Source organism: Numenius arquata, chromosome 4 (assembly GCF_964106895.1).
Source record: "Numenius arquata chromosome 4, bNumArq3.hap1.1, whole genome shotgun sequence".
Taxonomy (NCBI): Eukaryota; Metazoa; Chordata; class Aves; order Charadriiformes; family Scolopacidae; genus Numenius; species Numenius arquata.
Window position 1 is genome coordinate 70,900,709 of NC_133579.1, and position 26,410 is coordinate 70,927,118.

The following is a 26,410-nucleotide window of genomic DNA, read 5'->3' on the forward strand; positions in this document are numbered from 1 at the left end:
GCAGCCGGAGTCAGATGAGGGTGTCTGTTTTTTCTTTTTCTAACAAAATTTTAAGTGCTCAGCACTTTCTCATTAACTACTGACTTGTAAATCAGTCTCTGGCAAAGGCTATTTTTTGAACTCTCAAAAGTTTGTGGTTTTTTGCATATGTTTCCAGTGTAGTGAACGCATGCTGCTGAGGTGATGACATAGTATTTGTGTTTCCTATATGTTGATACAATGGTGGAAAAATATGCATCCTACACGCTGTTTTCAACTAAATTATGGCAAAGCAGAGAAGTCCCTCAAAGCACATGGTTTATTAATACCATCGTACACAGTAATGCATTTCTGGGCGGAAAATGTCAAATATGTAATACCATGTTTACCACAGACTTTTATTGCTTTAAATATTTTAAAAATAGAAGATACATTTTTTATTAAAAATCCCCCAAACATTAACAGCTTTCTATTAGGCTGGCTTATACCTAAAAAGTGGGGCATGTTTGCTAGTATTACGTTGTGTGGAAATATGTATTTTAGAGCGGGTTAATTACCTTTTTGTGTAAACTTGTTCAGTCTTAAAGAAATACATTTAGTAATTCTGAGGCAGATACAATGGCAAGATTTTGAGCAAGTACCCTAGACAGAAAACGTACCCTGAAACCTGGATAAATCTCAAAGCTTGTAATATCTCTTTAATATAACTTTTGCTTTGGCATGTAAGAAACTGTAAAAGTGAGCTATTTTATGTTTAAAGCTCGCTACCTCTCGGAAAGTGGTTTGAGGCTGGAAAGGGTAGGAGCATGTTTTTTTCTGTGTGTAACATTCCATATTTCATCAATTAAAAAAAAAAAAGTTCGGTGAATGTCTGGAAAAATGTTTATATTGTGTCTTAGAGTATTTCATTTCCTAAAAATCAATAACAAGGGCATGCACTTCAGAGAAAAATACATTTCACTATTTTAGGTGACTAACTTCTTTGGGGTTTTTTGTGTCAATATTTATGGATATTATTATAGTGGAACTTACTACGTTAGGTGTTTCAAACATTTTTCTTAGCTCTGTACGAGTGCATATTTACATATTGTATGTGTAAGTGGGCACATCCAAATGCGTTCATAAATCCACAAAATATTCAAGTATGTTTTGGTTTTGATGAATCGTCCAGTGTTTGGTTATTATTAGCTACATGGGAAGATAGAACAAAATGGGCTTGGGTTTTTTTTTTTTTCCGGATAGAAATGATGTATTTTCTAGCTGTATAATAAGAGTTACTTAAAACTTGGGAAGCACAGAGCAATCAGTATAATTACCATACATTGCTGAAAATAGAAATAGACTTTCTCTGTGGACTCTAACACTCAGCTGACAAGAGAAAATAACTATCAAAAGACAAACTCCATGCCATAAAATCTTTCCACACTGTAAGTCTATATTTAGTATTGATAAATAATAAAGATTTGCATATACACTATGTGTTTATTTTTAGAAGATACGTTCCTTACCCGACACTATTGTTTTAGAAAAAGTTCTTAAGAGTCCTTGTTAACTTTCAAACCTCCAAAAGCAAAAACTTTAAATAAATGTTTATCATTTGGCCTTTTTGCTTCAGAATGGTATTTTTCTCCAGCTGTGAGAACTAAATTTTGTTTTGACTAATCCTGCAGATGTAGCTTTAAATTCAGTCTTGTTTGCTGCTAATGGAGTGTGAACTGGCCTAATTAAAAATCCAAACTATACATGTATATCTCTGCTCCAATGGAGATCAGAAACACTAGCAGTTATTTGTAGTTCAAACACCAGTCTGTGTATGACACGAAAGTAATAGCAGGAGCATGCTGATTTAAAGGCATTTTCAACACCAAGTACTTGTTCATCATTAAATGCATTTTCCACTTGTTTTTTTTTTTTCTTTTAAATATTCTTGATTTCCTCTGTCTCCAAGTACCAGTGTCCACAGTGGCACCCACTGATGGTGGTGGTAGGCAGAGTGCTACAATCCTGACCATTACCTAGCACCTGGATATACAGGCTCCAAGGTGCGGAATTACTTGTATACCTTCCCTCTGGATTTTTCCTCCCCCCAAGCAAGCAATTAAACAGGCAAGTACTCTGAAGAACAACCTCCTTGCCCAGTGTGTCAAGATCTAGAAGCTCATTGCTCATTGTGATTTTGATTCATAACTGGAGCGTTTGGAATGAAACCCCGATCCCTGTCAGCAATAGTCTGTAGCATCCTTCCTTGCACGCTGAACCATAATACCCGTTATTTCTTCAAATGGGTTTTGCTTTTATAGAAACTATTAGCTGGAATTTTTATGCCATATTCCTTATATATCCTGAGCCCATCTAAACGAACAGGTAATTAAATGCGTCATCTAATTATTCCAATTATGCTGTATTTTCTCTACCCTGTATGCTGTCTAAAATCTGTACTGTACCTTTCTCTTGGTTTTTTTCTTTTTCCTTTTTTTCCCCATCTTTTTTCTTTCCTTTTATTTTTTTTTTCTTTTCTTTTTCTTTTCTTTTTTTTTTTTTTTTTCAGACCTGAGCTTGTGAGTGACAGGTTAGTTCATCAGCATTACAGCCCTCCTGTTTTTGTCTCATCTCATGCAGACAGGTCACTGTGTCCAATCACCCTTCTGGCTCTGCTATCCCCGGGGGAGCCCGGGCCAGCCTGCCATCTTGATCCACCGGCCTGAGGGCCCGGGCTGGCTGCACATTTCTGCGTTCACTGGTTCTTGCAAATATACTAAAACGGGAAAGGGAGGGGGTGGGAGGCGGGGGGGGGGGGGGGGGGGCGCAGCTTAAATTAGATCTCTGTAAACTGAGAGGAAGTAAATAAGGTAACGCTTTTCTTCAAATGAGCAGGCGTTTGCAGTTATTATTGCTATGTTTGAGTTCTCTTTCTACGTGTTAGCCGTGTTTATTTTCCATATTTCAATGGTATCCTCCATGTGATCTCATCATCTAGTGAAAGCTATTTATGCAAGGGTAAACATGCGCCTCTTTTCCCATAGAGAGTTCCGCTCGGAAGCCCAATTTATGAGATTGGTACATTGCCGCAGCCAAGGTGGGTCTTCCTGTGCTGTATTTTAGCTTGTTGCTTTTTTAAATTTTGTTTCGGGGGTTGGTTTTTTTTTTTTTTTTTCACCCGCACAATTAACAACAAAAGAGCAGGGGGGTAAATTTTTTTGGGGGGAAGCCATTCATTTCGGTAACTCACGGGTCACTTTTCAGAAGTTTGATCTGTTGTCGGTGTTGTTTTGTAATGCAGATGAACACGTATCCAGGAGTTCAGTTTTTTACCAAACGAAGATCAGATCTATCGGATCCATAATGTTAGTTTGTCTTGGGTAATCTTTAAGTGATTCTTCTTGTAGTAGTCGGGAAGGTCCTTTTCTCTTTGAATACCCGTTCCCATCTCTAATCTAATACACAGAAGTGCCCTAGAACATAGAGAAACAGAGAAGAACCATCTTACGCATAAATTTAAGACCCACTTCTATAATACAGTGAAGAATTGCGCCCTTTTCTCTACAGTTTGGGACAAATCCTGTTCTCTCGAGCAAGAATTAGACCCATCGCTGTAAGCATGACTACTTGCATAAGTAAGGTCAGACTACTTGTCCCCTTGTCTGCTTAGTGTTCGTCCAGCACAGACGTTGTTGTCCTTTACAGTCACCAGCAGTTGTTTTCCACAGTTGGAGACTGTGAGAGAGAGAGAGAGAGAGAGACTTATGGACAGGTACACGCTGACTGTTGTTTTCTGTAGTGGAGAGACAATGTAAACCATAAGAATCGTGTTTGAAAAAACTTCAAAAACATATTTTTTAATATTTATGAACAGGCTGGTACTCTGATAATGAAGCATTCCATCTCCACAGAAACGCACTGTTTTATATGCTCCCTAGTATACTGTGTCCTTAAGAATTATTATTGTAAGGAGATGCAGGAATGTGGCTGTAATATTTTACAGTGTAAATATTTGTTGTAGAGGAGTTTGGATCTTGTTAATTTAATATATGTAAATTCTTTGGTCCTAGGCCTGGATTCCAGCAAAAGAATGCATTTCTCTGTTGACTTTTGTTTTTACAGCAGAAAAGATGGATTTTTATCATTTTTATTCATGCTTAATAAATTTTTTTTCTTGTTTTCACACCAAAATCAGGTTTTAATTGAAATCAGCCCCCTGAAAGCATCTTCAGTCATTTTTTTCTCATTGAATTCTTTTATTCTTTTCTGTTCTGTGCTACTTTGCTGTCTCGTGTTAGTTTGTGGGTTGGGCCAATTAAGAGGTTGAATCTTTAAAAAGCTGTGATTTACACTCTGTGTATATTCACTATTATTGTAAGAGAAAAATAAAGTATGTCAGATGACCTTTAAATTGCTGGGCAAGTGACACTCATCCGGTGATGTAGGTTTTTATCTTGTGGCAATGCATTTACATTCGAGTACCTCTGCTGTGTTTCCTAGATTCCGGACCGATAAACTAAATACCAATCCGGGACACTTTTGTATGTACGGTACATAGGAGTGACTCTGCTGAGCCTCTTATCTTACACTGACCTATAGCTGTAACAAGACTTGTATTTAATTCTGCTCTGATCTGAACTGCAACTCAAACGGAAGAAAATAAAAGGACAATCGAAGACAAATTGTATATAGCATTTTGAGCATTAGGTGAGGATGTGGCAAAATACTCTTTTTTTTTTTTTTTTTTTTTTTTTTGACCCGTGATTTACATCTCTCGGTGACGTTTGCTTGTAATGCTGCTTCTTCCTCGGAATTTGGAAAAAATGGCAGGAAGAACCTGGCATCAGTCAGTTCTGGATATAAGTCTGTCTCTCATTAAAGTGAACAGGACTCAAAAGTGGACTTAAAAGTTGATCAGCAAATCACTTCAGCCTGTATGAGCAGTCTGCAGCTGCTAAATCTTCAGGTGCAGGGTACAATACTGAACTCAGCGGGGCTCCTCACGTAAATAACGCTTTGCAGGATCTGGTCCAACTTGCCTATCGAGTAACTGTCATTGCTAATAAGTACAACAAACTCTGGTTTAAATACTAGCTAAATAATTACAATGCAAAGTTGTTTATAATTAGAACTGACTATTAGGATTAAAGATAGTAACTTAAGGCTCTTGAACACTTATTTTTTTGAGGATGTCAGGGCTACAGGTAAATGGACTATAGCTTCAGGCTTTTTGTTTTATCGTTGGCTTTGAAACCTCTGTGATATGTAGGACTATTTCTTCAAAAGGGAAAGATTAGTTGTTGATATTTGCTGCTGATTCTCTGTTGACTGGTAGTGCTGTGCCATAGGAGAGCTTTATCTAACTGTTAGATCAAAAGAAAAATTTGAAGATCAAGAGACTGTTCTAAATTTCTAGCCATTTTTAAAAGTGGTAGTGGGAGAAAGTGTATTAAAAAAATAAAGAGGGAGAGGAGGACATGACCCAAAAAATCTTTTTCAGGCCATCCTTACATGGTGAATGATGGCAATTAAATTTTCTTAAGCTGTTTAGAATACATTTTGCAGTTACTAATAAGCCTGTCTTTTCTGTCTGAGTGGTACAATTTGTATATGCCATACTATATTTTAGCAAAACTACGTCCAACAAACTTTTATGCATAGTCTTCCTTTTCCTCGCGTGAGTAACAGCAATCGATGTTACTAACGCTGGTGCATGTACTTAAAGGTGAGGAAGTGTGTTTCAGAGATGAGAGCCTCGGAAAAAGCTCTCGCTCTTTGAGGGCTCTCTCATAGGGCTGTCCTGTGCCCCTTTGCTCATGTGAATGAGGATTTACAGGGTAGGACGCTCTTAGCTGTTCTTTGCCAAAACAGATGGGACTTGTCTTGATGGGCTTTCCTCTAACACCTTACTGTAAAAGAAATCCAATAATTTGATAAGCACTGCTGCAAAATCTTACTTGTGAGGGTAATTTTTTGATCCTGTGGTATTTCCAGTGAGCGTTACCTAAACTACTTGCTAAATATGATCTATTCCCATAGCTAACTCTTTCAGGGATGGGGCTCTGAACCCACAGATGGGGGAGGACATTATAGAGAAGAACAGGTCTGTAAGCAAAAGGAAAAAAAAAAAAGTGTTAGAAGGGAACTTCATGCTGCTTCAGTCACTGATTCCATCAAGTAAATTTGATTTTACAAGTTTCTAGGTTTTTCAAGGACCTTGGACTCACGTGTGTTTGGAAGACACAATCCAGCTGTGTAATGGCACTTCCAAAAAGGAAATATTATAAGGGCACCGGTAAAAGACAAAAGTGGCTTTTTAGTCACCCCCTGCTATGGAAACGAGACTTTCAAGCAATAGAAAATAACAGAGCATGAGGTTTTTACGAGCAGATTAGTGAAAGTCATGTTAATAGAATTACAGAATAGCTGCTGTTAGACATAAGAGATAATTCTGTATCAGAACGTTGTCCTTTTCACTAAACTGTTTACATCTGTAACTGCTTTTCCACTTACTGAGCCAACTTGTGAAGCTCTAACTCAGCTTTTACTTGAGCTTTGCTCATGTTTCGTGTGCAATGAAGTATGGAGGATTTTTAGCAGAAGAAAAGCTCTGATTTTTAGAAGCTGGAGGCTTTAGCCCATTTCTGGAAGTCATCTTTTTTTTTTTTTTTTCTTTTCTTGGGGGGGGGGAATAAATTTGCAGCATAAACTAAGACTGAATCAACGATATTAAAGATGAAAACATCCAAATCCTTATCTCAAGCTTATGACTTAAAACCATGTTATCTGCCATCAATGGCAAACTCGCATCATCTTCCATTTAGTCATAGTATAACGCACTAAACGCTGTGATTATAATTATTTTTTTTCAATTAATAACAATAGAGAACTGCGTGTGATTGTTACCAAATCCAGCTTTAAAAATAAAAACGGGCTAAAGATGCAAATAACTGATACTCTTTTAAGTCTGGCAGTTCTGAGATGTTGTTGTGATGGGTCTAGCTGTTGCTACTGGAACCAGATGCTGCCAAGTGCTAAATGCTTCCAGAGTCCTGGACTTCCCACTGGCTTTGTTAGGCAGGACTCTGTTCCAGCAAGGCCTGAATGTTTTCAGTCTTCTTTGAAGGCAGGATTAGGCCCTGAAGCACACAAGGGGAAATTTTTCATTTGATTTTTTTTTTTTTTTTCTGTCCTCAGACATTGTTAATGAAGGAAAAATTGAAAGGTTTTCCTGTGAAAATTGTTCTGTTTAGAGTTAAAGAAAATAATCTGAAAAAAAAGAGAATTATGCTGCTCTAGGAAACAAACTGCTATCCCAGGACTCCTGGCCGTGAGTCTTACCTTCCCTTCACTGTGCTCATCCCTTCCTGTGTACAAAACGTGCTTCACATTCTTCAAATGGATTATACAAAGCAGAAATAATATCTGCAAACAAGAAGCTCCCGGTCTTTTGGAGGAAAGGTTGAAAGTTGTGGCAAATGTAACAGTGGCTTCTAATGTGGAAGAATAAAGCAGAGGACATCAAACTCATTTCACTTAGTGTCATTCATGATGATTTATCATTATAGTCAGGGCAAACTGTGATCTCAGAGCTGAAACAATTTTGGCCATTAAGAGGAAAAAAAAAACCCAAAAAACAGAATGTTCCAGCTTGGTTCTTATATCCTTAGGGTTGCAATATTGAATTCAGAATTGGGGAAGCTTAATCTTACAGCCAGATTTGACAAGATGCTGGTTGAACAGTAGGAAGAAGTGATGGTTTGCGCGTTGTAATGCCCATGGTGGGAAATAAAGAAAGATAAGGAGATTTTTCCAGGAGTTTGGATGCAGTTGTCACCACCTGCTCTAGCTTCTCACCGAAGTAGGCAAGAAAACCTGCGTGTGCAAGTTGGTGAGAAAAGCTCACGATTTCGAAGCCTGACAGAAGACAAACTGTACCGCTCTAAAACAGCGTGAGGGTCTGCAATGGCTCTGAACACCTTTACCTTTTTGTTTGTTTGTTTTAGTGCTGTTGCTTATTTGAAGGGTGATCATGAAACCCTTTAAGCACATCCACAAGTATCCCCACAGACTTACCGGGAAAGCTCACATTGTGCGTTAGACTATGTGTGACACTTCAGGCTTGGATCTCACCTGGCTTCAACAGGATACAGACACGTACAGCTGAAAAAAAACCTAAACAAGCCAGTTCTCTATCTCCACTCAGTTAATCCTGGAGAGCAGGAGCCTTGGCAGGGGGTGTAGGCAAAAACCAGGAGGCTGCATCTGAAATCTTGGAGGAGTGAGCAATGGACTCATTGGCAGGTGTGCGAAAAATAAGACCTGGATTTTGAGTAGTCAAACAACAACAAAAAAGGGGTGATGACTGGAGTTTCTTCCCCTGAATATATTGGTTTCTGTTTATTTTTTAAGTTTATGCTGGACTCTTAGCAAGAGGAGAAATTGAGGGTTGCCCCCTAACTAGGGATTTAGGGTGACTCTGTAATGAATTTGAACCCAAGAGGCACTGTGGATATTCAGCAAACCTTTGTTCTATTCTGCTCATGTCCTTATGCTAGTCCCATCACCGTAGTTATTAGATCTCAAAGATTACATTCTTTGATCTAGTGCTTTCTAAATCCTTAAACCACAGTTTATTTATTTAAAAGGTTATATCCAGCATTGGATTGGATTGTAAAGTACCCTTTGACTCTTTCATGAAGGACACAGTAGAAACACATGCTGCCAAAGGAGTATTTCCTTCTGACCATGAAGCACCACAGCGTTTTATTGAATTAGGAACTACACAAGGATCTGTGCTTTTAATCTGGCCAGTGTGTGGAGATTTATTTTTTTTTTACCACGTTGGTATCATGATGTCATTTATTTCTGATACAACAGACGTTTATTAATGTATGTAGGTGAATTTCTGTTACTCTCTAAATTAAAAACCCTGCAAAATAGCCTCATAATAGCCCTAAGAAAATAAAAGCACAGTAAACCTCAAACAGATGTTAAAAATGACTATGTTCAGGATGTGTTCTTGGGATTTCTTTTTGATCTGATGTTTACCAGGGTTCATCGCAAGTAACTCTGTGGAGCTAAACAGAGTTACATTTGGGTAAACGTGATCACCAGCAGCTCTTAAGCTTGTTCCATCAGATTCAGAAGCCCTTACACGAGCAAATTTACCAGTGCAGTCTACAATGCTTGATTAATTATGAACTGTGTGATGTGACTCCCAAGCTAACCAGCAAGAAGGCACAGAAAGCAAAAGAGAAAGACACTAAAATTGAGCCCAGTGTGCCCCATCCTGACTGATATTAATGATACTGTATACAAACTGGTCTTTTTTTAAGATTTTTATTTCCCCAATCATCCTGCAAGGCAAACTGTAAAAATTCTCATGTAATTTCCCTTAATTTTGGAGAAAATAAGACTGAAATTGGCACCTGAAAAGAGAAGTCTTATTAAAAATAGATATTAGTGTTTCATTTTTTAATGCTTGTGTTTGGTTATTTTTCTTTTTTGAGAAGCTCAGCCCCTGGAGATAGTAGCCTGATTCTACTTTATACTGAGACCTCTTTATACCATCTGTTAGTATAAACCAGCTGTATAGTAGATGTAAGAGTAATTTATTTATGCGTATTTCACAGGTCTTCTGTATTTCCAGAATGGTAGAAAACCACCATAGTGTGGATGGGGATCGGGCCCAAATGAAAAAGGGATAGGCAGAAATCAGACTGGGGGAGGAGAGGAAGGACCAAGCCTTATTTAGCTACAAATAGGCATTCGTTTACATCCATTCTGAATTGAAAACCAGACAAGGTAAAAGGGCCAAATGCTGTTTCCCCAGCCACCATCCATACCTTTGCTGGCAGTAACGAAAACATAAAAGGGAAGGAAGCGAGCACCAGTCAGACCATAGCAGTCGGTACTCGACACCACAACCAAAACAAAATAAAGGCCGCTTTCTGAATCAATCAAGCACATTAAGGTTTTACAATTCTCTGTCTTTTTTTTTTATTATTATTTTTTTCTTTCTTTTTTTTTTTTTTAACGCCATGAACTGCAAAATTGCTCGCTGTGACATTTGACAAAGATCTATGTTTCCAGAGCATTATTCAGTTAGTACACCTGGATTAGTGGAAAAGAAAACAAATGAAATTCATAGGAATTAATGTCAGGTAAATTCCCTCCTTCTATACTTTATACTGTCAGCTGAATTCTTCAAATCCAAGTCAAAGGGTGAATAAAAAGAGCAAACAAAGACAGAAGCGGCAAAACAAAGAATGACAGTTATGCTAATGGGAAACATCTTAAAATTTAGCCAGACACGGAAAAGAAGTATTAAAATAGCAATTTCGGGGTTGACGCAAGAGTTTTCTTTGAAATTTTGAGAAGCTTCTTGCTCCCTTTTATTTCATAATCCCTTTTAAACAGGCACATAGGAGGCTTAAGGGATTCTGTGAAAGTCGTGAGATATTTCTCCCTTTGCTACCCCGTTTTGTGAGAGCCCAAGGGAAAAATATTGGCAGGGCTTGTAGAACCTTCTGTAATTGAAGTAGCCCAGTATTTCCTATCTCAAGACCTTTGCTGCTGCTGCTGTTAGTGCTTCCACCTGGTTGGCTACCTCTTCCTGAATATTTTTGAATACAGTTTCAGCTAAAATACTTCAGCAGTTCCCAAGAAGGATAGGGAAATAGGGGATAGTTTTGCCCATTTTAAAGACACCCCGTATTTCAGAGCAAAACTCTGAATTTGGTGAGGAGTAGGAGCATTGAGTCTGAGATACCTCTTCTGGTACCTGTGATGATCCACCCATGTTTGATTATGTTCCAAGCCTTTGAGAAATGTAGTTGGCACATGTTTACTTGCCAGCTCTAAATGGCTACATCCCCTAAAGATTCACAGAAAACAAAGGTGTGAAAGGAACCTCAGAAAGTCATCTGCGCATAGACAGGATCAGCTTATCTGAGTCACATCCGACGGGTATTTGTCCAAGTGCTTCCTGAAAAACTCCAGCAGCACCAATTCCATGGTATCTCTGTGCTATTGGTTGAGTTTAACTATCCCTGCCTTAGCACGCACTATTAGAAAGTTTTCCTTGCAGCAAAAGAATCTTTCTTGCTCCAGTTTAAGCAAGAAAACTTCTTCCCTCTTTTAGGGATATCAGATTATTTCTGTTGTGTGTCCCTCCCCCCCTCCATTTTCCATCTTGGGAAATGGCAGAGGTGGCACCAGGGACCCTCGCTCTTCTTTGTACTCAGTGACCAGCCTCTGGGGGAGACCAAGGAGGAAGAGGTGTGATTCAAATGAAGACAGGACAAGAGCCAGGGAAGATACAGGTATAGATTGAAATGACGAGTGCACAAGTAGTTAATCAGGACTAGAGAGTAGTGAGGAATGGAGAGGAAAAGAGGCAGCTTGAGGAAAGAGTGGGTCCAAGAGGGGCTGGGAACTGTGAGAGACAGTAGAGGACTTTCCCCATCGGTGGGAAAGCTGAGATGAGAGGAATAGTGGAGAGGGGACTGGACCTGGCTAGGGATAAAGACAGGAACAGAAATTCTGTGGGGCAGCTTTCCTCACTGCTCGGAAATTTCTGCTGTCAAATCCCACTAGCAAAGTATTTCAGTTTTCCTTTATAAAATATGAAGCTACGCACACAAAATGTGAAAAACATTATTTGTATTGTTAAGCCACATAATTCAAATGAAGTATTTGTACAGTCATAATTTGTTTTCCTTGTAAATATGTATAATAATAGACCTTGAATTATGTGAAGAACTACATATGCTGCACAGATTAGGTTCCTTTAGTGTGATTTCTATACTTCCACACCTCCACTTACGTTTCCATAATAGTATTTGACAATATAGATAATATTTTATTATACTTCTCTCTTGATATTATATTTAATATATAATGGTTTTTGGCTTCCTAGAAATTTCAGAAAGTTTATGTATGTATGTATACATATGCACACATGTATATACACATACATATACACATTTGTGTACACACACACACATATATATACACACATGTGGGTATATATATCTTCTGGGCCAAGTTCCAGAAAAGTCTTACTTGATTTTAAATGTTTGAGGGGGATTGGATTTACATAATTATTAAAGATTAAAAAAAAAAGATAATTTTTAAAGAAAAAGTAACTTTGAATTAAGCACTCATAATCTTCTGCTTACAAAAATAACATATGGACTTTTTTTCTCTCTTTTTCCTATCAATGGTAGGATTAAAGATTCTAGCATAGCTGAATTTTTGTTTTCAATGAAAAATTTCCCAGAGATCTTGCCATTACTCTTTCAAGCAGACAAAAGCTATCAATTTATCCTGTGATTTTTCTAGAATAGTGACTGACATCTAGATTTCTGGATATATATAGACACTGGTCTTTGTACAAAGTAGACACATGAAACCCTTACAATAGGTGATACTTGGCTCCTAATTCTCCACAGCCTCAATTAGTTATTTACAATGTTAAAAATGGAAGCATTGCAAAGCCAAGTGCTTCTTCACTTCAAGTGTCTAATACAGTTCCTTTACTGTAAAGTAAAAGCTTCACGTTACTAAGGAGAAACAACATTGGATTATCATTTAAACAGATATAATTGCTACTTTCAGCAGCTTGAAGTCACTTTAATTCCTATACTACGCCAATTTTATCTCTGATGGGAGGGGATAATTTTCTGAAACTTATTTAGCTTTTCTTCAGCATTATTTACAATTGCAACTATAATCTAATGTATGATTTAGTAAGAGCATGCCATCATACTGAAGGAGAACTGGGAATAGGTAGCTGGTACAAAGCACTTACGTGGGGCAGAGAGACACGCAAAGGGAGAGGAGTAATTGCCAACATGGGGGTGTGAAAAAGGCAGGATTAAAAGAAAGGGGGAGATGCAGGGTGGAAGGAGGGCATGGCAGCTAGAGAAAAAGTGTTTCAGTAAGGCTGAAAATTTCAGAGTTATTTTTTAAAAGGTTCGTTACAGTTTTATATATTGAACTAGTGGTAATAAGGACTCACAAAGGTTGAAAGATTGGGACTAGTAGCCAGGATTAGGCTGTGGCAGAGAGCTGTGTGAAGCAGTTGTGTACAGGAATACTGAGGATAATAAAGCTACATCCATGTTATATCCTTTCTCTTCACCTTTATCCACTCAGCATCTGCTCAGATGCAAGTTCAGGGATCCATCTTCCCAAGCATCAGCAAAGCATGCTTGTGGTAGTGGGGCAGTAAAAACCAGGACAAGTGTAAAACCAGGGCTTGGTCCCATCACCTTCCTCTTCTTAATCTACGCCTTGCAAAACTTTTAGCTCTTAATGTTCATCTCTTAAATTCCATTTTTATGCCTTTACTGAAGGTAGATTGGCATAGGAATTGTCTGGTGGCAAATTGGGGCCTACAATGTTTCAGATAAAGGTTACAAAACCTTTTAAGCTGTCCTTAAAAGTGACTGTTAGCTGAGGCGTTCCTGGCTGTGGTACCGATCCCCTCGCTCAACGTGACTTAATGATTCTTTTGAAATGGCTTTTCTGAAAGACACCTTTTTTTTTTTTCCTTTTGGTCAGTATCCTTCTGCTTTGGATCGGCCTCTGCTTGGCAAACGCCACCTTGGACACTCGCTGCATCTGCAGCTGGTTAGGAGGATAAAGTATGTATTTTAGCCCCCCTTTCATGCTTTCATCCAGTAACAGTTTCCCCTTCGGGCTAGAGAAAGAGAAAAACTATTAATTCAATTAAGTTTTACTAAAATAATTTTTTTTTTTTTTTTCCCTTCAGAAATAATCTGGTAAGCAAGTTTCATATGCAGGCTCACACTGGTATCTGGGGGGTGTATTTGTACCATGGAACCCTTTTATGCTGCGGCCCCCCACGGGCACCCCTGTGCTCAGGGCCAGCCACCCCAGGCCTCACAGGCAGCAAATGCTCCGTAGGGACACTCAAAATTCGGTTCTTTAGCTCAAGGGTGGCGTACATAAGACGTGTAATTGCAGTAGTATCATGCAATACGGTGGGGAACGAGCCAAGAAACACACCTAGTGAAGGTTATTTTTTTGCATAACTTTCAGTTTTGCCAGTCTGTGCACTGACATTGGCTTCTTTAATTCTTGTGCTGTAAAATTTTAGGCCCAGAGTTTTGACTGGACAGGCTGGAGAGCTGGGCAAGGAAGAACCTCATGAGGTTCAACAGGGAAAAGTGTAGGGTCCTGCACCTGGGGAAGAAGAATGTCAGGCACCAATACAGGTTAGGTGTGGACCTGCTGGAGACAAGTTCTGAAGAGAAAGATCTGGGGGTCCTGGTAGACAGCAAAAAGGCAATGAGCAAGCAGTGTGCTCTTGTGGCCAGGAAGGCCCAATGGAATCCTGGGCTGCCTAGGGAAGAGTGTGGCCAGTAGGTCGAGGGAAGTCATTCTCCCCCTCTACTCTGCACTGGTGAGGCCACAACTGGAATACTGCATCCAGTTCTGGGATCCCCAGTTCAAGTAGTTCCCCAGGGAACTACTGGAAAGAGTCCAGCGAAGGGCAACGAGGATGATTCAAGGATTGGAGCATCTCCCTTATGAAGAAAGGCTGAGAGAGCTGGGACTCTTTAGCCTGGAGAAGAGAAGGCTGAGGGGAGACCTTATCAAGGCTTATAAGTATCTGAAAGGTGGGTTGAAGGAGGAGGGAGCCAGACTCTTTTCAGTGGTTGCCAGTGAGAGGACGCGGGGCAAGGGGCACAAGTTGGGACATAGGAGGTTCCACTCAAATATGAGAAAAAACTTCTTCACAGTGAGGGTGCCAGAGCCCTGGAAGAGGCTGCCCAGGGAGGTTGTGGAGTCCCCTTCTCTGGAGATCTTCAAGCCCCCCCGGATGCAGTCCTGAGTAACATGCTCTGGGCAATCCTGCTTCGGCAGGGGAGTTGGACTAGATGATCTTTATGGTACCTTCCAACTCTAAAAGTTCAGTGAAAGTGAAAATATCCACTACAACTTCTTGGTCAAGAGTAACCTTAGTCACATGAATAACCTTTTTCAATTTATATAGAAGATACAAAAAATGTAGAGGACACTGGGTGGGTCTTAATTACTCAAGCACATGTGATTTACATCAGCTGTGGTGGCAAACGAGCAGCAGCTTTCCACAGGGAGGTGTGAGGGAGCCTCGGCTCCATGAGGTTTGGGGAGCCGGGCCAGGCCCCACCAGGCAGTGGCCTGTCCCCCAGCAGGACAGGCCCAGGATGGCAGCTGGCGATGGCAGAGTCCAGGCCACCACACAAGGCAGCCAACAGGTAAGAGGCCATGCCAGGCCGTGGGGCCTGTGGCAGGGCTGTGGGGAGCTAGAGGCCCTCACAGCTGTGGCATTACTGGGCTAAATGGGGCCGTGGGTAGGGTGGGGGAGGTCCCAGGTGGGACCGTTTAGGGCAGTTAAGGCCTGGTATTTCCCTAGGAGGAAGCTGTGGGCAGTTGGATACTAAACCAGTCTTTGGGCTGTGGTCCTACTCTATAAAGAAAGAGCTGGGTGGGCTGAGGTAGGATTTGCTGTGTGATGTGGTGCCTCTGCCTTCTGGGATTTTTAAACCCCAAATCCTGATTCACATTGGGTCTAGATTTAAGATCAATTTTTTTTCTGAGGGGGGAAGTCTATATGGAGTGAAGGAATGTGAGCTGAGGGAGCAGAAGAGGTACATAAATGTATTCTGCATGTGAGAGCTCTCAGGAGGGCCTGAGTATGGTCTCCAGTCCTTGTTCTCCTGGATGACTGGTGCCAGGCCGGTGAGGTGATGCCAGGCCCAACAAAACACTGAGGCTGTTGGCCGTGCAGCTGAAGGGATCTACAGGCACACAAACACAGGTTCAGTTTTAACCCTATATTTGGAGGGTGCTTCAGGGGCCTGCAACTTCTTGTGCTTCCCAGTTCAGGTAAGTATCATTGCTACTGTGGTGATAGCGTTGTTTATGTATTTTTGGGTTAACGTTAATAGTGTTGGAGTGTGGGTTGTCTCCTCGAATGCATGAAATAACCAGCAAAGATCCTGTTGATTGCAATAGGGTTGAGTTCGCACTGTATGTTCATCTGTAGTCTCGTGTTGGAATTGTTTAAAAAGTGGCTAAGTGCAACAGGAGGAGTGCTGCTGAGTTTCAGCCAAGGGTTTCCATCTTGTCATAACCAACCCTGTGCTGAGGCCCAGGTGCAGGAATTAAAGTGGTGCAGGAATAGACTCAGGTAGGTCCAGGGATCCACTTACCTAGAGACTGTCCAAGGAAGTTACAAATAACAGTAAGAAATTAAGGGGAAAAGTTATTTGGCCAGTCTTTCCAAAAATTCATAGTAGTTCTTTGATGTGCTGTACTCAGTTTGGTGTATTTGTTTGCCAGCTGCAACAAGTGATCAATGAGCCCTTTCGTTGGCCTCAAAAGTAAGGTAAAATGATTGGAATTCTTTGCAGTTTTCTTCAAAGTTGAAAGGTGGTAAAAGCGGATTAAGCACGATCATGGCATTGCTGAGCTTTAATTTTGCAGGCTGTCTGTACTAAGAGGCATGGGGAGTGCTGGAGGAAAGGTGGTGGCTTAATTCATCTGTGTTACCTAGGGGGGAAGCTAACTGCATGTGGACTGTAGGCAATCTATGAGCAGCTGCAGACTGTTGCAAAAAGTTGTTGGTCAGGAAGTATTTGGGCAACCATTGTTAAAAGATGATATCTTCTTACTGAGTGGCAGAGTTATCAGAGTTATCTAAATCAGAGTTATAAAATACAGAGCAGAGATCCATGATAAAAATGCAGTCTGTTCTCTAACATGTAGTTCAATTTTGGAAAAAGTGTTTGGTTTATTTTTCTTTGTTTTGGTAGTGTCTGACTTTCCCATGGATTATTGTTTAAAGGCTGGGAAAAAAAGTGTCAAGACTGAATTTTGGATAGGTGGAAATATTGTCTTCAAAGAGGAAGGAGTTATCACAGGTGAAAAAGTAGAAGGTTAATGGAGAGCTTTGAAAGGAGGAACAAAACAATATTTTGCCAGTACATACAGGGGTATGGGTTTCATTTTTTTTTTTTTTTTTATATTGGGTTCTTTTTCGCAACAGCCTGATGAAGGTTTTGGGACTTAAGCAGCGAAGATGGGAAACCAAGGCTAACAGATGCAACCTCATGCCTCAACTTTCATACTACCACTTGTGAAATTCCTGTTAGGCTAAACAGAATCACTGTCAGGCAAAATTTGAATTATTTTGAGAATCTGTACTTTACTGTGCTGCATCAAGTGTTGCATTAAAGTATTGCTAACAAGCTTTCTCAACAGAAAGTGTGTTGTGCTTACTGCAATTAGCATTCAATATGACTGCTTTTTGCTCTCTACTTGTAGGGGACTTCTACATCAAAGAGTTTTATTCTTAGATAATATTATGTCAGTGTGTCTGCATCTTTCTTAAAGAATCTTTTAGTGTACTTATATATTCCAAAGTGTTTTACAAATGCAACATTCTCCTGCTTCTGAGCCCTTCAGCGACCTGTAAGATGAAATAGAAAGATATATAGTTGAGTCTAGCAATTTTACATGGCGGTGTGTAAATGGAAGTAGAGAACGTGTTACCAGTGGAATTTAAAGGAGTGCACCAATTCCAGTGTGGAGCTTGGGCAGGATATCAGCAGTACACTGTAAGAGATTTCCGTTGCCCTCTGACAGGTGAAAATGGGGAGAAGTAGCTCTGCAGCTGCACTTATGCAGACTGCTTTTTTTTCTATGTTTCTCGTTTAGAGAATAGATCAGATGTTAATGTGTGCTTAGAAATGTTCTCCTCTTTATGCCTGTGTTTCTACCAGTTGCTCTTTACAGGAGATTATTCTCCCCCAGGTGCTTTCCCAGTATTGCAGCTCCACTTTGGGTTGGTAAAGGCATCAGTTGATGGAGCTCAGGTGTGCTGGGCTCACTTTGTATCCCTTCTTTCTAGAGTTCACAGTAGGCATTCACTCATTTTGTCTTTGCTGGTTCCTAGCAAAACTTGATAAAATAGCCCACTTCCTTCCTGTACTAAAGGAGACAGAGCTAGAGTATAAAATGGCAGGCAAATTTACTCTTAATGACTTCAATACAGAACCTTGTTCAAGACACAGGCTGTACACATGGACATGGTTCTGATAATGTTGCTAAACATGCCCATATCAATATTGCTAAACACACCTTTATCATCAGCACAGTCAGACCGAGTGTGAACACTAATTAGGGCCTAATCCAAAAATCTATCGAGTCTGTGGCAAGATTGAGTGTGTGTTGGACATGTCCCAAGGTAAAGAATTAATCACTATTTTAGCAGGGTTCTGCCTGTGCAGTTGAGAAAATTACCTTGCTGCCGAGGGACTATTTTGTTTACCTGAGTCCTCCCATGATCCAAAGCTCTCCTGTTTTTCTTTTGGTAGAAATGTGTAAGCTCTTAACAAGTATGAACTGACTACAGAGAAGGAGCAGCAGAAAACATTACCTTGCTGCATGAAGAATGCCATAATGGAAACTTAGCTGTATAAATAAAACACAGGGCAGTTATTCAACTTTATTGTCAAGCTACAAACTCTGTTAAGCTTGTTTAAAAAAAAAAAAAAAAAAAAGTCTGTGGAAAAAGGGTGAAAATTCTGGCTTTACTGAAGTCAACAGGGATTTATTCATTAACTGATATCACCTGGGGATTTTGTGGTAGTTATGGGCACAGAAATCCTGTGCTGGGGACAGGACAATTCCAAATCTGCACTGAAGGATCTTGATGAACTTAAGTTATGGAGAAATTTCTGCCTTCCAAAAGCTATGTATTGACTAATACTCAAAGTACCCTGAAGGAAGTTCAAAAATAACTGCTCTAAAACCTGAGGGTATGTTAATTGTTAATGGTCTAAAGAACTCATCTTCCAACAATGAATTTTTTTTTTTTATTGCTCCTTCTTGCTTTTTGGCAGTACATATGTTTTACTGTAACCATTCCCTGCTTCAGGAATGACAAGAATATTCAACACAAAATCCCTGTTAATTAAATATCCCACTTATGGCAATATTCAATACAGCTTTTTAATGTTTTATGTAATATTTTAGTACTGATACACATTTTTTCTTGGAATGTGTACAATAGGACCATGTGATACTTAAAAGTTACTATGGCAGTAAACTTCAAATGATATGCTGTCAGGCTCAAATGGATCTGCTTCAATAATGTTCTTCTAGCCTCAATGTTTTTGAGCTCTGCTTGTATGGGAGAAGCCCTGCTGAAGTTGGTGATGCTCCTCATACCCTTAAAGTTCAGGGTATGCTGCAGTTCTTTGCTGGGTTACGGCCTAACCTCTGAATGGGCAAGTGAGGTCAGTGTGGGGATCTCCACAGAAGGCTTCATGCAGTAGTCTTCTCTCCCTGCTTCCTGGACTATAGGTATATAATTGCCCTTATCAACTTCAGTATACCTTTGGGATCAATGTTGAGTTGTTAAAATGTCACCTGATCTGCTTCAACAGAAATGGCATATAGGAATATGCGTAAGTGATGCATTGACTTCTACAGAACATCGGAAAGATTTATTCCTTCTGTTTCTGTTATACAGCCTATTCAATTAAAAGATGTGTATTCATATAAGATGCCGGCTGTATATAAGCCTCCAGACAGATACGCAGAGTTCAGGATGCTTAGAATCCTTGCCTAAGTATAATATAATTAGACCTTAGTATGTTTATTCAGTTCCTCTGAAGGGAAAGATACTTCCTTTCAAGATCAGATTTAAACATTTTTTGGTATTTCTTCCTTTCCCTTCAGAAGTTTGTAATTTTCATCTGATAAAAAGATTGTTGCTGCACAAATGGGAATTAGCACTTAGCCCAATTTATAGGGATTAGTGTGGAGTTAATATTATCTAAAAGGATTTTAAATCGTTACAAATATTTCCTAAGTTTAAATCATTACAAGTATCTCATAAATGAGACAATTTATTTTTAAATTCTTAGATTTGGAGACCAACATGAAACTGCAGCGTGTTTCTGGTACCTGGAGGGATGTTGCACTTTGTACAATTATATATTTTAATGGAAGAACTGCCTGGCACACCTCCATCTACATAACTTAGGGAAACTTTTAAAGAATTTTCAATTTTCCAGAGGTACTTGCATGTTTTATGAATCTTGTAATTGTCAGTCAGTAGGTTTCCTCCTCCAACCTATAATTATGGTTAGACTTTTTTAATGTGTGTCTGTCTTCTGATTGTTAACTTCTCATATGGCATTCATCTGCTCTGACTTAGGCATCTTAAAAATCATACGTCGAAGTCTGAGCCAGTCACTCTAAAGCCTGTTTTCTCTCTAAGTACTATAAGGGAAGGCAAGGACTGTGAGCTACACTGGTAAGTCGTCTTGAACTTTTGTAAGTAACTCTTAAGTTAGGAGATATGAACTGTGCCTTTGATTATATAGCAGTTATAAACAAATAATTGTTAAAAAAGCTATCTTTGAAATTCTAGCTGGCAGGTTAATTCTCACAAATCAATTTCCAAAGCCTGAAATCTTGACTTGATAAAGAGTATCCAAAGCAGTGTACCAAAGTTGAGGGTTGGAAGTGCTCCAGCTTTTTTCCATTGGAGGAGGAGATGTGTTACATAGTGCAGTTGACTATTAAATAGCCAAAAGATAGTTTTTTATTATGTGAAGTATTATCTTCATTTTTTTTCTGAATCATCTGCTATGGAAATATGTTTCCCTCCAAAAAAAGTTTTTAAAACACCATTATATTCTATTCTCACAGAACAAGTACTGTCATGTAATTACTGTGTGAGTTGGATAGTACTTGGGAAGGAAAAAGCACCTTGAAAAAAAGGTCCACTTTTACAAAAGAGCTTTGTCCCCTCAAGTGTTATTTCATAATAATATATAATCACTTCATAGTGATTAGTGCTGGAAAATGCAAAGAAATTATTAGTGAATTGAGACCTCTGGTTTGGCCATGTTATCTCAACCTCCCTTTGATGGTTATTTTCAGAACTTGCCAAGTGTCCTGTGTCTGAAACTTGCATCCCTTTGTAGAGCCTGGAACTACGTGCTCGTGAATTGAGAATTACTGGTCTGTCTGAAGTTCTGGTTATGTGGTTCTTAACAGCAAGAACTTCTTTAATATATATGCATAGTGATATCTAGAGTAGGCTTGTTGGTTATTTTTATCAGTTATCAGCAATGGCTGTTGTAATGTGTTTTACTCTTCTTTTAAGCAAGTTATAATGTGGAATTGAAGGTGTTGATTTTTCTGATGCTTGGCTTGGTAGGGTGTGTAATGATGTAGTAATAGTAAATACCAGATGTAAAAAAAAAAAAAGTCTAAGGTAAAAGTGAATAACCTTAAACAGCTTTTTGTAGGCAATAGTTTGCTGAATTTCTTCACAGAAAAAAAGTTTAAGTTCTCCATTTCTTGTTCTTTATGCTTCCAGATATTGTCCAGGCAAAGATTACTGGGGGAAGGAAGGTCTGGAAGTGCCGATAGGCTTGTAGGCATCCCTAGTCACTTAAAGGTAGCCTCTTTGCTCTCCTCTGGTTGTCCAGTACCACACACAAAATCTCTAGAGAAGCTGTGAATTTTGAAGGGAAAAAATGTGGTGCTGGTGCTATGCCAGAGGAGTTGAAGATGAAAACTCTTAAGAAAGGCAAGGTGTCTCCAGCTGAGGCTCTGAGCAATGATCCTATCGTCACCACGAGTTACACACTGTAAAATTGCACCTGTGTAAGTGACCCCATGTGGAAGCACACCTCTGACCCAGGTCCCACAGGAGTAGGTGGTGTTTCTGCTGTGTGGAGCAAGATGCTTTGCCAGCTTCCTCCTCCCTTCGTTCAATCCCCTCAATGCTACTCACGCTGGTGCTATGTTTTGGTGTAGGTCTATGCTGTCTATCTCCTCAGGACCTAATGGGAGTTTTGTTGCAGATCTGCTGTTCTGCCACCTTGTTTCTGATTGCGTAGCTGCAAGCAAAAGTTAGGATCCAGTTTGCATCTGGTAGGAAGCAGCTGAATTGTAACTGAAAATTGGTGGGTTTAGTTTTTGATGTTGAAATTAATTTCTGTGCAGAAAAGCCTTCTTGTTAATTAAGTACCAGTATGTGTCACTTTGAGGGGCAAAGTGGGAGACCCCAGTCCATCGAGACTTTGTAGTTATCCTTCACATGAGATAGAGTTAAATTCCATGCCTTTCAGTGGAGGATGTGTTTAGAGTCTGATACTTAGCCGGATAAAGTGGAAGCAAATATGTTTTACCATCAAATGACAGCAATTACAAGTTCTCAGTGATTTTTACAGTATTGACCCTATATATTGGTTCCCAAAGGTCTTCAAACCTTGGTAAAAATCCGTCCAGCCAAGAGGTTCGGTTAACCTCTATCACCTGCATGTTACGTTATAGGTTTAAAAGATAGTCACTGTAAAGGTGAACACAAAACCAAGACAGAGTTCTGCCCTAAACCCAAACACCTCGGTGCAATGTAAGGGAGGAAATCCTCTGGTGTGAGACTCCTCTTTTACACTGAGGTGGGATTAATTGAAACCTCAGATGTCAACATAACACAATTACTAAACATATTGCCTGATCATGAACAATGCTGTCAAGAGACAGACTCCTCTGTAGGGAGCTCCCTCCCCAAGAGAGAAGCCTTCTACTTCATGGGGCTGAATAAAAATATTTTTTTTGTCTCCACTCTAATGTCAGGAACTTCTTGAAGTGTGGATGGCAGCTTGACAATGTACCTTTTGCAGTCAGTTGATGATTTCTGGCTCATATTTAGAAAAAAAAAAACCACCAACAAACCAAAACCAAAGCAAGATTTGGGTAGTTTTTTCCCCTAACTGATTTTGTGAACTGGCAGCCTGTATAGTACTGTGTAGTGTGGCCCTGGGGTGATACCCTGAGTCAGCCCTGTGGGCTGGGGCAGTTGTGGCCCCAGGGTGTGGGAGCAGACCTAGGGATGGTGGCCAAGTGTGGGAAGGGGGTCGCTTGGGTGTGTTCCCCAGCAAGCCTATTGGGAAGTGAATCCAAGAGGTACTGTTGGGGAGGTGAAATTATCTTTGCTGGCTTACTGCAGAAGAAAAGGAGGGATAGGATTGAGTGCTGCAGGATGGGGAGGCCCACCAGCCCTTGCTGTAGTTGTGTGGCTGCTGCAGGAGGCCTTGTGTTTGCCTGTCCAGTGCTGGGATGGCATGTGTTCACCTTTGATACCTGGCCTGACCAGCTCTGGTGCTGGCAGGGTGCTCATCCTGGGGCTGTGCCTCCCCAATGCTGGTGGGCTCCTTGCTGCAGCCCCTTACTGCTCTACCTGTCATCTCTTCTACTGTCACTTTATTAAAAGGTTTTAAACAAAAAAATAAAAGCCCTCATCAATCTTTCTGCTGTTTCCTTCTGCTGTCCTGCTCTCCAGGAGAGCAAAGTGTCCAACTTTTGTAGCTCCTGCTAATATGTTCAAGATGATGGAGCTGGACTGAAACACAATGAGGCATATTCATCCTTTATTGACTGCTAACTTGTGTTTTCCTCTGCACCTGAACTGGGAGAGTTTTCTATCTGTTTGGACATGAAGAATTACACAGTCATAACTGTAAGCACAGCATAAATAATGGTGCTATAACCAGTTACTTCCATTATTGCTATGAGTGGTGTGTTCACAAGCCCATGCCACAAGTCTAGGAAGCCCTAGCATGGCCGGAGTGATATACTGAACTTAAGTCTATGTAATCCACAATAAATAGTTTGCTTGTGCTGAACACCACTTAACAATATAAAAGTCATGTCACTAAAGGGAGAAAAAAAGCTGGATTTTTCTATTCTCTGTTCCATTTCCTGTCTTTTATCATATTAAAAAATAAATGTGGATTGACTGAATCCCAGCAGTATTCTGGCTGCTGCATGCTATTAATGTCCAAATATGCTTTTCTCTTGGGATTCTTCTACGCTAAACTTAAGAGAATAAGCAGACAGTGGCATAAACTGGGCCTTCTTTCTCTGTAATTCCCCTTGAACAGTTTCTTTCCATCCATTCTCACAGTACTGCAGTAAGTTCAAGCTAAGTCACCCATCTCCGTAAACTGGTGGTGGGCTAGAGCAGCAGAACAGCGTGGTATCTCCAGTAAGGGGCTTAAAATGACATTTTCCATCATGAAGACTCTAACAAGAACTGCACTGTATTACAATTGTTAGGGTTACTGTAAGAATTCTTTAACAATGTGGTACCTGAAAAACTGAAAGCCGTTAAGATCTTTGTAACATGGCAGCAAAAGCATCCTGTGCGGTGGCATATTAAGCAAGACTGGGTTCTGAATTGCTCTCCCATTATGCACCAGTGCAAAGGGAGGGGGATTGTTTGAAAGACAAATGTCCCTACCGGATGGGCCTGGAGCAGAGGTAGCTGCAGACAGCACAGGCTGGGTTGAGGTGAAATGATTTAAAGGAGAATGCTTGAGTTTTATTTCACTGTGAACTTTTTCTCACCATGCATACTAATTATACTGATTAATGACAGAAAAGCTTTCTTTAGCAGTATCTCCCTCCCACCCTGACAAATAAAAAGACATCTGCTGGCAGGATCTTCTTTGTTGTTCTGTCAATTGAGGAGAATGTTCCTAAGTGCACCAAGTGCTATCTGCACTCATGCCACATGGTCTCCCCGCCATCTATGTCCCCTTTCAGAGAAAGAATTGGGATGGTTCTCCATCTTTGTTTGCAGCAGAAAAGACTCAAGGTGAGAGAGAGAGAACAAATCCTGTAAGGCAATTCTGTCACTCACCTCATCTTCATAATCTTTCCTTAGCTTCCTCTGCCTTCTAACCCTGGTATTGATCGTGTCATAGGCTACAGTAGACCAAGGCAGGGGGCTGAAAACCTTTCCGAACAGCAGTTGCCAGTCTGCCTGTTGCAGCTTGAAGAAGAAAAGCATGCTGTGAAAACAATCAGTGCATTTGCTTTAGATCTAAGTGATTCCAACTAGGTCGATGCTTCATGCTGATGTGTTGAAAACATTTAAAAAATTTCTCAGAGTTTGATTTCAGCTGAAACATTTCAGCATGTGTCTGACTCTCTGAAGTTGTTATTTCTCACTAATGTAGCAGACAACTGTTTTTTTCCACCCTAGCACAAAGCAGTAGGGAAACTGGGCCTTTTGTCTAGATAGGTTTGTTTTTGAATGTTTTTGTGTGAGGGGGAGGGTTTTTTGTAAGCTGAGGCTCTTGTAAATTGACTTTAGAGGAGTAGTAGTTCATGAAGGGAAAAAGAGGTAATCACAGTTCTACTGAGTGTGAATGAGAGTATAGCTTTACTTAAACTGCTTTTGTTCCCTGTGTTTGAGTTCTCATTCAAAGGCAGGCTAGATCATTCATAAATACATGAAGAATATTTTATTTTCTTTCAAGCTCATGATGCTTCTTTGTAATGCGTTTGCACTCAATATAATTGGCCTGATTCTCTCTCAGCTTGGGACCACAGAGCAAATGAAGCATTGCAAAAGGAAGCTATCCTCATCCAAATTAGTGTTTATTCAGTTTCCAGGAGCGGCAGGAACCCAGGACAACATTTTTCTATGGCAGGTGGTAGCACAATTGGTTTCCGAACTGCTTGGAAAAGACCACAGAGAAGCAGAATTTGCGATGGTTTCTCTTACTGTTTGGTTTGGTTTGCACATGCTCTGTAGTCACTAGAGTCCATAGGAAGCTAAACTGGGCAAAAATGACGGGACTGCTCTCCTAGTTTGGAGCTAGCTGTTCAGTGGTCTCCGTAGGAGCCGATAGGTAGGACCTCACCTCTGATTCTGCTCCAGTGCACTCTGGTGCCTACTGCTCTTGTTTCATGTGCCCTTTTCAATAACAAGTGCTTATCGGTGCCTGTTTTTCTCTTTGGGCTGCCTATTTAATTATACGGCATATAAATACATAATAAATATATGTTGGAATTTCTCTTTCACTAAGGAAGTGAAGTCACCCATGTGTTGTTGCCATCTTTGCTGCTTACTTCAAGTAACACAAAAAACATTCCTGCACTGTTCCAACAGGAAATAGCAAACAAATACTTGCCTTGAGGTATTTCCTTGAGTTTTAGGATACCAGCAGATAGAGATGTTCCCAAAAAAATAAGTATTTTGTTGGAAGAAAATATAATAATAATAAAAAAAACTTTAAAAAGCTGTATTTATCTGGGGACAGGAATTTCCCTCCCCCCTGAACTAAGCCTTTGCAAATGCGGTATATGGTATATGCGGCACTAATGGATTTCATACTTCAGCACTTCTTTCACCAAATATCATGCAGCGAACAATAGTTGTCATTTGAACAGCTGTAGTTTGTAACTGTAAGTCCTAGACATTAAAACTAGATAAGCCAGTGTAGGGGAGTGTGTGAGAAATTCTGTAGTTTTAGTGGCATTATTTCATTCATTCATTTCTAAAATTGACTCTGTGGGGATGCTGCAAAAGTGCAAGTTATAATTTAAATGT

General features: G+C 40.0%; 1 protein-coding gene across 1 annotated transcript in view; it reads left to right on the plus strand.

Annotated features, from left to right (window-relative positions):
- POU6F2 (POU class 6 homeobox 2) overlaps nucleotides 1–26,410 on the plus strand; it is a 321,130-nt gene that overhangs the window by 1,091 nt on the left and 293,629 nt on the right. The window lies entirely within an intron of this gene.